We start from the raw sequence: 13,352 nt of genomic DNA, 5'->3' as shown, positions 1-13,352 counted from the left end.
ATTAAGGGATCCCCCAAACATTATCAAGCATAATAGTCACATTATAGGGATCCCAGAAGGAGAACAGAAAGACAAGGGGGCAGAAAACTTACTTGAAGAAACCTATCCATGCACAGAGAGCCCCAACAAAATGAACCCAACGAGCCCAGCAATGAGATACATAACAATTAACAAAAAGAAAAAAAGAGTTTTAAATGCAGCAAGACAAAAGCAAACAGTTAGTTACATACAAGGAAAACCCCACAAAGCTGTCAGCTAATTTTTCAGCAAAATTTTACATGCCAGAAGAGAGTGACATGATAGATTCAAAATCTTGAAAAAAACCTATAACCAAGGATACTCTACTCACCAGGTTTCTCATTCAGAATTAAAGGAGAGAGAAAGCATTTCCCAAAGAAAATTTAAAGGAGTTCATCACCACTAAACCAGCATTACAAGAAATGTTAAAGAGAATTCTTTAGTGGAAAGAAAAGGCCATAAGTAGATGAAACTTAGGAAAGAAAGAAATTACTAAAAAAAAAATACGGTAATGGTAGTAATCAATAACTTACAAAGCTAGAAAGGAGTTTAAAATAGTAACATCAATTATATATGCAGGACTTAGTCAAGGGATACATAAAAAGATGTAAAATATGACATATAAAAATGGAGGACAGAATAAAAATTTAGTGCTTTTAGAATGTTCAAACTTAATAACCATCAACTCAATTAGACTGCTATACACATAGGGTGTTATATATGAGCCTCATGGTAAGCACAAACCAGAAACCTGTAATAGATACACAAAAGGTAAAAAAATGATCCAAGCATACAATAAAGCCATCAAACCATAACACAAGACAGCAAGACAAGAAGAAAGGAACACAGAAGAACTATAAAAACAACCAGCAAACAATTAACACAATGGCAATAAATACATACCTATAAATAATTACTTTACATTAAAGGGTCTAAATGCTCCAATCAAAAAACATAGGATGATTAATTGGATTAAAAAAAAAAAACAAGACCCATCTATATGCTGCCTACAGGAGATTTTTCAGACCTAAAGACACTTACAGACTGAAAGTGAATGGGATGGAAATATTTATTTGATGCAAATGGAAGCAAAAAAAAAAAAAAAAAAAAAAGCTGGAATAGAAATACTCATAAATCAGGTAAAATAGACTAAAGCAATGACTGTAACAAGAGACAAAAAAGGTCATTACATGATGATAAATGGGTCAATCCAACAAGAAGATATAACAATTGTAATTATCTATGCACCCAACACTGGAGCACCTAAATACATAGAATAAATAGTAACAGACTTGAAAGGAGAAATTGATAGTAATACTACAATAGTAGGGTACTTTAATACCCCACTTACATCAATGGATGGATCATTAAGACAGAAAACCAGCAAGAAAATAGTGGCTTTGAGCCACACATTCTTTTCAAGGGCCACACAGAACATTCTCTAGGATAGATCAATAAATTTAAGAAGACTGTAAATACATCAGGTATCTTTTCCAACCTCAATGGTATAAAACTAGAAATCAATTGAAAAAAACTGGAAGAAACACAGACATGTGGAAGCTAAATAACATGTTACTAAATAACCAGTGGGTCAATGAAAAAATCAAAGAGGAAATAAAAAACTACACAGAAATAAATGAAAATAGAAATACTACAGTTCAAAATCTTTGGGACAGAGCAAAAGTAGTTATAAGAATGAAGTTTACAGTACTACAGGCCTACCTCAAGAAAAAACAATACCAAACAATCTATCCTTACACCTAAAAAAACTAGAAAAAGAAGAACAAAGCAAGCCCAAAGTTAGTAGAAGGAAGGAAATAATAAAGGCCAGAGAAGAAATAAATAAAATAGAAACTTAAAAAACAATAGAAAAGATCAATGAGACTAAGACCTGGTTCCTTGAAAAGATAAACAAAACTGATATACCTTTAGCCAGACTCATCAAGAAAAAAAACAGGACTCAAAGAAATAAAATCAGAAATGAAAGAGAAACATAAAATAATAATAAAAAAAAGATCAGAAAAGTAAAAAAAAAAATGAAAGAGAAGTTACAACGGACACCAGAGAAATACAGAAAATTACATGCCAACAAATTGGACAACCAAGAAGAAATGGATAAATTCCCAGAAACATACAGTCTTCCAAAACTGAAATAGATAGAAATACAAAAATTTGAACAGATCAATTACTAGTAATGGAATCGAATTGGTAATTTTAAAATTCTCAACAAATAGAAATCCAGGACCAGATGCATCACAGGTGAATTCTAACAAACTGTTAAAGATTTAATACCTATCTCTCTTAAACTGTTCCAAAAAATAGAAAAGGGAGGAATGCTTCCAAATGAATTCTATGAAGCCAGCATTACTCTGATACCAAAACCAAAGACATTACAAAAAAAAAAAAAAAAAAAATTACAGACCAATATCCCTGATGAACATAAGATGCAAATGTCCTCAGTAAAATATTAGCAAACAAAATTCAACAATACATAAAAAGATCATTCACCACAATCAAGTGGGATTTATTCCAGAGATGCAAGAATAGTTCAATGTACATAAATCAATCAACATGATACACATTAACAAAATAAAGGATAAAAATATTATCATCTCAGATGCAGAAAAGGCATTTTATAAATTCAACATATGTTCATGATTAAAACTCTGAGGAAAATGGGTTTAGAAAGAACACATCTAAACCTAATAAAGCCCATATATGACAAACCCACAGCAAATATCAATAATGAAAATCTGGAAGCTTTTCCCCTATGATCAGGAACAAGAATAAGTATATCTACTCTCACCACTTTTATTCAGCATAGTACTGAAAATCCTACCCATGGAAATCAGCTAAGAAAAAGAAATTAAAGGCATCCAAATTGGTAAGGAGGAAGTAAAACTGTCCCTATTTTCAGGTGACAAGAAAATAGAGAAAATCATAAAGAGTCCATCAAAAATCTAAAATAAATGAATTCAGTAATGTTGCAAGATGCAAAGTCAAAACAACAAAACTCTGTTGCATTCCTATACACTAATAATGAAATAGCTGAAAGAGAAATTAAAACAATCTCATAATTGCATGAAAAAGACTAAAATGCTAGTAATAAATTTAGCCAAAGAGGCTAAAGACCTGTACTCTCAAAACAGATACTGATAAAAGAAATTGAAGACAACAAAAGTGGGAAGATATACCCTGCTCATGGAGAGGAAGAATTAAAATGTCCATACTACACAAAGCAATCTACAGATCAATCAATGCCTATCAACACACCAACAGCATTTTTTTTACAGAACTAGAACAAAAATGCCACAAATTTGTATGGAACCACTATGACCCCAAATAGCCAAAGCAATCTTGATAAAAAACGAACAAAGCTGCAGTTACCACAATCCAGATTTCAAACTATATTACAAAGCTAGAGTAATCAAAACAGTATGGTACCAGCACAAAACCAGACATATAAACCAATAGAACAGAATTGAGAGCCCAGAAGTAAACCAGTGTTTATATGGTCAACTATATTTTTGCCTCTTTTGTCATAGAGGCAAAAATATACCATGAGGAAAATATAGTCTCTTCAAAAATGGTAATGGGAAAACTGAACCACTTTTTTACATGATATACAAAAATAAACTCAAAATGGATTAAAGAACTAAATGTAAGATCTGAAACCATAAAACTCCCAGAAGAAAAATAGGCAGTCATCTTTTGGACATCAATGTTAACAATTTTTCTTTGGATCTGTCTTCTCAGGCAAAGGAAACAAAAGCAAAAACAAACAATTGAGATTACATCAAACTGAAAAGCTTTGAATAGCAAAGGAAATGACCAACAAAATGACAAGGCAACCTACTGAGTGGGAGAAGATATTTGCAAATCCTATATCTAATAAAGAGTTAACATCCAAAATAGGTAAAGAACCTATACAACTCAACACCCCAAAAAATAATAATAATCTGATTAAAAATGAGCAGAGGGGAGCATGTGGGTGACTGTTACTTAAGCATTTGACTCTTGATTTCAGCTCAGGTCATGATCTCAGGGTGGTGGAATTGAGCCCCACATCGGGCTCTCCCTCTCTGTCTCTGCCCCTCTCCCCACTCAAGCTCTTTCTCTCTCTCTCTCTCCCAAAAAAAAAAAAAAAAAAAAAAAAATGAGCAGAGGACCTGAAATAAGCATTTTTCCAAAGAAGACATACAGATGGCCAACAGACACATAAAAAGATGCTCATCATCACTAATCATTACGGAAATGCAAATCAACAATGAGATATCACCTCTTACTAGTCAGAATGACCAGTATCATAAAGATGAGAGATAACAAGTGTTGGTGATGATGGGGAGAAAAGGGAACCCCAGTGCACTGTCGGTAGGAATATAAATTGGTACAACCACTATTGACAAAAGTATGGAGATTCCTCAAAAAAACTAAAAATAGAAATACCATATGATTCAGTAATTCCACTTCTGGGTATTTACCTGAGAAAAACAAAAACACTAATTTGAAAAGATACATGTACCATATGTTTATGTAGCATTTTTTACAATAGCCAAGATATAGAAGCAACTTAAGTGTCCATTGATAGACGAATGGATAAAGAACATGTGGTATATGTATACAAAGTATTACCCAGATATAATAAAAGAATGAGATCCTGCCATTTGCAATAACATGGATGGACATAGAGGACATTATGCTAAGTGAAATAAGTCAGACAAAGACAAATACCATATGATTTCACTCCTATGTAGAATCTAAGAAGCAAATGAACAACAGGAGAAACAGACTCACAGAGAACAAACTAGTGGTTGCCAGTGGTAAGGTGAGTAGGGCGATAGGCAAAATAGGTGAGAAGGATTAAGGTTTACAAACTTCCAGTTATAAAATAAATAAGTCTGGGGTGCCTGGGTGGCTCAGTTGGTTAAGCATCTGCCTTCGGCTCAGGTCATGATCCCAGGGTCCTGGGATTGAGTCCCGTATCCAGCTCCCTGCTCAGCGGGGAGTCTGCTTCTCCCTCTCCCTCTGCCCCTCTCTCCTACTCGTGCTCGCTCTCTCTCTCTCTCACATAAATAAATAAAATCTTTAAAAAAAAAATAAGTCATGGGGTTGAAAGGACAGCATAGGGACTATAGTCAATAATATTTTAATAACTTCATGTGGTGACAGATGGTAACTGCACTTACCATGGTAAACATTTCATGACATAAATAACTGTTAAATCACTATGTTGTACACTTGAAACTAATAAGTCAACTGTACTTCAATTAAAAATTATAAACAAAAAAGAAAATCAAATATATTTATAGTATTGTGCTGCAGTTATCGAAAAAAAAAAATCTGTTTATAAGTGAGCCTATGCAGTTCAAACCTATGTTCAGGTGTCAACTGTAAATATGAATGATAAAAATACATGCCAATAATATTCTAGGCTTCTCCCAGTTTTTATTTAAATCCCAGTTAGTTAACATACAGTGTAATATTAGTTTCAGGTGTACAGTTTAGTGATTCACATGTCAATAATTTAAAATTATTTCATTTTTCTTTTCTTAGAAATAAAAATGCCAAGTCAAAAGACAAACCATGGGAGAAAGGAAAAACTGTATATTTTAGTACTTTAAAGATACTATAGTTTCTAATGAAGGGGGGGAAATCGGAGGGGGAGACGAACCATGAGAGACTATGGACTCTGAGAAAGAAACTGAGGGTTCTAGAGGGGAGGGGTGTGGGGGGATGGGTTAGCCTGGTGATGGGTATTAAAGAGGGCACGTACTGCATGGAGCACTGGGTGTTATAGGCAAACAATGAATCATGGAACACTACATCAAAAACTAATGATGTAATGTATGGTGATTAACATAACATAATAAAATAAAATTTTAAAAAAAGATACTATAGTTTCTAAAAATGGCACTTTTTTCTGAAAACACTTTTGAACAAAGGGCCCAACATATTCATTTTACACTGAAACCCCAAGATTTTGTAGCCAGCCCCGCTCTTATAAATATTTTGCATACCATTTCAAGTGATTCTGAAATCCTTACAAGGTAGGAAGAAGAGGCCACATTGGTGTATATGTAATTGTATTAGTTTGCTTGGGCTGCCATAACAAATACTATGGACCCAGGAATACCTAGACAGAGTGACTGCTAATATCAAAATGCAAAGATTTTGTTACTGACTTAACTCCTTTCTCCAATACTCTTAACCTCCTCTCCCCCTGAAGGGTCTCTTGAAGTATCCTATGACTTAAGATAACCCTTACTCTTTTTTAAAAGAAGTTTTATTATCTAGCATAGCCAGTAACCAAGACAAAATTAATTGAAAGACTTCTATGCTAATAAACTGAGATTCCTCTTTAATTATTATCCAGAGCTCTCAAAACAATAATTGTCTGTGCTTCAGTGTTCTACATTGTTTTTTCATGAATACACATCAAGAAAACATTATATGTATCTGGTTGATTCCATAAAGTAAATTCCATTAATGTGTCTAAATACTTCTTGGCCCTTATATAAAATTAATCTCTAATAGAATTTGAAGCCTTTTCATTATTTCTGTTCTCAGAAACCTGTAAAGTTCTCATCAGTCATGTTTCCAGAAATTGACCAAAGAAGCAAGCATGGGCTGCAATTCTGAGAAGCACACCCACCAGGTGGGGTGGCCTAATCTTTTCTCACCACGCACCCCCACCACCACTAATTTCTGAATACCAGAAATTCAACTAGGGAGGGTGGAGAAACTCATCGACCCTTGATGCTGACTGACAAGATCCAACACATTTAAATTCATTTTCACGCCATGTAACAATAGCATCCTTTTCACATATGGGTGGTATATATTTTGTACCCAAGCCCACCTCATTCAGTGAGGTGTGAATAAAGATCAGAAGGCTTAGGTTTCAGTACAATTTCTAACATTAAGTCCATGGCCCATTTTAGGGATGGCCCTCCATTCCCACAGATAAGGAAGCCTCGCCTCACAACCCTCTTTACCAGAGACCAAGAACAAATCAGGCCTATCTTGAGTAGTGAGTTTGTTTCTTTCCAGCTCAAGGAATTTTTCTCAAGCCATTCACTTCCTCCTATAAAAACCAAAGGTCATTCCGGGCGCCTGGGTGGCTCAGTCGGTTAAGCAGCTGCCTTCGGCTCAGGTCATGATCCCAGGGTCCTGGGATCGAGTCCCGCATCGGGCTCCCTGCTCTGCGGGGAGCCTGCTTCTCCCTCTCCATCTGCCTGCTTCTCTGCCTACTTGTGCTCTCTATCTCTCTGTCAAATAAATAAATAAAATCTTTAAAAAAAAAAAAAAAACCAAAGGTCATTCCAACCTCTAAACACTAGACAACCTGCTTTCAACAGCCCCTGGTTGTTTATTCCCAAGTACAACCTCCACCTGCATGACATATGGTATCTTGCTCCCCTGGACAGTAAATATACAATCAAAAAACCCTTTGATCTCATCTGTCCAGTGTCAGGCATCATGTGTTGAGCCATCCCCACAGCCATAGGGTGGGAATCCTTCTTTCACTAGGGGGGATAAAGATGAGGAGATTAAAACTCAGTGACAGGGCTGGATCTGCCCACCACAGATATTCAAAAGGTCTGATTTAATAGAACAAATTTTTACCACTGGCTGATTAGAATATTTTTTGAAAATGTCCCAGAAAATCAGATTCTCCAGCCAGAGTGTTAGAAAAGGTAGCATGAATCAGTTGGAGGTAGACCTCCCTTCACACATGGAAGGAGGTTCTCCAAATGAAATGATACATTACATTAAAATTAGGTGGGGCCAAGCTTTCACTTTTGAGGGATTTTGACTAGCCAGTTGGCCATATAGGTCTCTTCCAAATTTTAACCCAAGTGATCCTAAATATAGTTCATAAGCTGTAAACAAGAAATCTCTACAGTGAAAAAATATATAGCAAATAATTTAAAACCAAGACGTCATTCACAAGGCACAAGCACACCTCCTCCAAAATGTTTTGAAGAACCCAGCTTTTGTACATTTAATTCCATCAAAGAGGAGCGTATCTGTGCAGCCTTTCTTTTGTTTCCCCACCTATTAGCCATGGCCCATGGCTGCTTGAAATTGATATATTTAAGTGCCACCAGCAAGGCCCGAATGAGAAAGGCTTTGCAGTTCAGCCTCTGTGATCTTTTACATAAATATTGCTTTGAGTTGGACAGTGGAAAAGCCCAGGGTAGCACTATAATGCCAACCTGACAGACACTTTACAACCTCTGCCAATATGATACTATATCAGAATCTTGCTTAAGCATGAAAGAAGAATGTTTCAGAAATCATTTAAAATGATAAAGTAGTCCCCAAAGAGATCTAGAGTAGATTTTTCAGCTATTAAGTATTTCTCTCTTATTTTCCATTATCCCTACCAAAGATAAGAACCCAGAGAAGGGACCATTCTCCACCGAAGTGCTCTGATTCCTCCAGGATGGCAGTGCTGTGGCTTGGGCTCTGGCCTCTTGAACCCTGCTCACTGGATCGGGATCTCAGCTCTACCCTTTCCTTACACGCTGCAAGACCTTCCACAAATTTCCCTATGTCTCTGTGCCTCAGCTTCCTAAATTTTAAACAGGGACGCTCTCAAAAACTCAGTGTTGTATAAGGAATGAATGAATCAGTAAATATATACTAAACCCTTAAAACGGACAATACTTGGCTCATACTGAATGCTCAATAAATCTTAGCCATTTTTTCATTACTATCATTTTAGATTGGTTTAACTCCCCTTCCAACTGGGGTAAAGCTTATCGGAGCCATTTGGGGCTTAGAATAGAATAAAATTGGCCACTTGTTGTTGAAAAGGGCCTTGACGATGATACAATTCAATTCTTCCTCCCTTCCATTTTGTGCTTCGAGGAACTTGAAACACAGATAGTGTAACTTCCCCCAAAGTCACGGTAGACACCGAAATAGGAACTCAGGACTCTGGATTCCCAAAATTTTAAGAACAGAAATTCCCTTTCAAAAAGAACTGTCAGGAGGCCTTATTCAATTGTCTACCCAGAAATTAGCCATATGCGAACTCTATCTTCAAAAAAATCTCAGGGTCACATTTTTTTCCTATTTCAGTTTTCCTTATATTCAGATAGATTCTAATTTTCAAAAATTTTAATGAGAAACATCTCAGTTGTTCATACCACGACAGCTTTAAGTTTCTATACCAACTCCAGTGGCCAAAGAGTTAAGCAAAACCAAAGCATCATGTTAAATGTGAAAAGTCTTATAAAACTCACTTACAAAAATATCTCCATCAAGTTTATAGATTGGCATTTACTATATATTGGTCAAAGCTCAAACTAGGATCTAACATTTTCCTCAAAAAAAATGAAAGTTTACATTATCTAGACAGATTCAGCATTGTTTAAAAAAATATGCACCATAACCTCAACTGTGCAATAAATTTCTTTAAAAAATTAAATATAAAAGAGCAGACCTAAGTACTAAACAGAACATTTTAGTTTATAACCTATAGTTAAAGACTGGAGTATTTAACAACACTAAACTGATTTTACAATTTGGGGCAAAGAGCAAAATAGGTATTATTAAGAACCCATACTATTAAATCAGTATCCTCAGAAAATCTACTAAAATTTCCCCATTTTTCTCAAGCTAAAATATGTCTATTCTATTAAAGTATCAGTCTAAGCCCTGATGCATAAGCCCTGTTAGCCTTAGCCAGGATAATTAGTTGCTACACATGCTTTTTTAAAAGAACATGAAGCAATAAGACTGGATGATATACGCCTTGGTTTTCTCATCCAAAGAATGAAATAATACAATTACTCAACTCATTGGTTTTCTATAATGATGTAATACCTATTAAGAGATTAAAACAGTGCCTTGCACATAAGTAACATTCAAATATTAGTGATTATTAGAATTATTATAGTCCTGAGAGTACCTCAGAAGTACATCTAAAATAGCAGAGCAAATATTAATATTCTTGACAGATGTAGCTCCATTAAAGAGCATTATCAGGGTTCAAATTGTTACGGCCAGGGCCTCTCTAACTTACACTGCTGAGCTCTATAGAGAAAATTACCTAAGAAATTGATCTTTGTCTGCAAAGACTGAATTTTTGCTCTTGGGTAGTCATGACAAGAAGTTCCCAATCTAAAGCCTTGCATGAAGAAAATCATTTGACAATATTGAATCTAATTTAGATCTAGTTGAGATAATTTATAAGTGATTTTCCCCTTCCTACATCTATACTATAAAGTTGGAATTTCCGTATGCATTTATACTTGGATCTTAGAAAACTATTTCAGATTAGAATCAAAAGCACAGTAGTAAAGTTTGTACTCGTGTGCTACTTTTGTAGGAGGGATGTAGAGAGGGAGGAAAGAGATACACTGACATGTAGAGGAATGGAAATGATAATTGTCTGCATTCTCACAAGTGCTGGTTTCAATTTTGAAAGATAAAAGTTTGAGCCGAAAGGATTACTTTACAATACAGAGGATGTCATAGCAATGTGATTCTGTTTTCTTTTGACCAAAATATAATTTGATATTTAGCCTCTTGGGTTTTTAATACTTGACGGTCAAGTGGGTCATGACATTTACTTCACAAACATTTATTTACCAATTCTAAGTTCAATTACTTGACTGTGTTGGTGACAGGAAGGTGGAAAAATCATGGTTTTTGTTCTCACATATTAGGTGGTACTTGTCACTTATTAGAAGTACAAAGTGCTTTGAGTTTAAAAGAAGAGACTACTTCTATAAAAACCTCTGTAAAAAGGGTGACCATATTGGAAGTTAAATCATTTTGCAACTTTGTATTACAACCAAGTAAATACTGCAGGACTCAATACTAAAAGATATTGCCCATGTGCCTTAATTTAAATGAAATCACAGAATCCTTATAACAAAGTTTCTAAAGGTTCACAATTTTCTCAAGTCCTCTAGATCTGTAACACATGGATCTGAAATCTCCACAGATTTTTGTGCACATAATGAATTTTGATAATATGGTAAAGGTCAGAAATTCAAATAAGGTGATCAGGATGCTCTTTAATTCTGAACATAATGAAATATCATGCTATCTAATATCTTTTCTCTTCTGTATGTTCTTTCCTTAATTTTCAAAGCAAACAATCCTCTGCTTTGCACTAACTTGTTTTGATTAATAAGGATCTTATAACTTATAAGAAAATCCAATACTTCACTGAATCATCTAACTGGATAGTCAACAAAGAGGATTTAGATTTAGCTTTAAATTTTTCATCTAAGGGAAAGTCATCCTTTTCTTTCTCTGCAGATCTAAATTGTAGATTACTCTGTAGGATATTTCCCAAGTAAATATATTAATTTCTGAGGATTAAATAATATTAATTTTAAAAGAAAGCCCCTGGAACAACACCTATTCTCATTTTGTAAAACACTGAGGTCATCTTAACATGGGAAAACAGAAATGTGTCCTCAAGTTCTGAAAAAAAAAAAAAAAGTATTAAAATAACATCTTGAGAATATAGTTATTAGTGAGAAAATTGTTTCCAGTATTGAAAGGTATTCATTTTTTCAGTACAATGTCACAGATTTAACACCTGTGTACCCTTTGAAGAAGGAAATTATAATGGGGATTCTAAGAAAACCTTAATTAAAATGGTATTATCTGTGTCTCTCCTTCTCCAAAGGAGAAGGAGAACTCTTAAGAGTTCTTTCCTTTTGAGTTCTATATACCTGTTTTTATGACATATTTTGAGCTGACACAATACCAGTAAGATCAGTGGTAGTCCAAGTCTCTCAAAACTTGACAAGATATATAGGAAAGCCAGGCACTATCTTTTATTTTTTGTTATTATTAAACATGCATCTTCTTGTTGATTCACAAAAAGGTAATCTAAAGAACATATGGAGGATGGGATTGATGGAGGGACTCACAGCTGACATAGAGGAGGAAGAGAATCACATGTGCTTGGAAAAAATATTATAATCCCTTTGGTCTTCAGTCTCTGTAGAGAGGAGGAATCGGTAGGAAGCCATATTAGCCTTGTCCCTAATAATACTGAGTCCTAAATCCTGGGTTCTAGACAATTGGACCTCACTGTCACCCATCCTCCTTTGAACCTTGCCCATCTCTGTGTTTTTCTTTTTATCTTCTCTTCCTAGAGGACCTATCTCCTATTTGCTGGCTAACCACATACTTCTAAGCTTTCAAGGAGTTGAGTATCAATTCTACCTCCTCAACAAATGTGTCCTCTCACACCTGCTGGAAGTGAGCTTTCCTCCCAGGAGCTCTCAGAGCCATTAACTCTAGCCTCCAAATCTGTCATATGTTTGCCTCCCAATGAAAAGTCTTTTATTCCTGCATGTACCATCTTGTTACTCCCTTTCTTAATAATCCCTATTGCTTGAGCAACATTTCCTTATGGAGAAGGGGGGCACTGGAGAGGGGTCCTGAGTGTTGGTGGGATTGCATACATTTGGTAAGGAAGACAGAAGGGAATTCCAAGTCAAGGATTAAAGCTCCACCAAGAACTGTGACCTAATGTGGGCAGGGCTTGCACAGGGTAAAATGAGTATCCAAGACTAATTGTGGAGGGTGGTTCACACAGGGCACTGTCCTCACTCATGTTCAGATGACAGAATGTCATTAACTGATACATACGATCTTATATACAATGCATACATTGCCCATAATGGAAACACTTTTAAAAGAAAATATGATGGAGACAGGAGTCCATCAAAATCCTAAAGGAGAGGGAGCCTGGGTAGCTCAGTTCGTTAAGCGACTGCCTTCAGCTCAGGTCATGATCCTGGAGTCCCTGGATCGAGTCCCGCATCGGGCTCCCTGCTCGGCAGGGAGTCTGCTTCTCTCTCTGACCCTAACCCCTCTCATGTGCTCTCTCTCATTCTCTCTCTCTCAAATAAATAAATAAAATCTTAAAAAAAAAAAAAATCCTAAAGGAGAACACAGGCAGCAACCTCTTCGACCTCAGCCACAGCAACTTCTTCCTAGAAACATCGCCAAAGGCAAGGGAAGCAAGGGCAAAAATGAACTATTGGGACTTCATCAAGATAAAAAGCTTTTGCATAGCAAAAGAAACAGTCAACAAAACCAAAAGACAACTGACAGAATGGGAGAAGATATTTGCAAATGACATATCAGATAAAGGGCTGGTATCCAAAATCTATAAAGAACTTATCAAACTCAACACCCAAAGAAGAAATAATCCAATCAAGAAATGGTCAGAAGACATGAACAGACATTTCTCCAAAGAAGACATCCAAATGGCCAACAGACACATGAAAAAGTGCTCAACATTGCTCGGCATCAGGGAAATCCAAATCAAAACCTCAATGAGATAC

Source organism: Halichoerus grypus, chromosome 10, assembly GCF_964656455.1.
Source record: "Halichoerus grypus chromosome 10, mHalGry1.hap1.1, whole genome shotgun sequence".
NCBI lineage: Eukaryota > Metazoa > Chordata > Mammalia > Carnivora > Phocidae > Halichoerus > Halichoerus grypus.
This window is presented reverse-complemented; position numbering follows the sequence as displayed.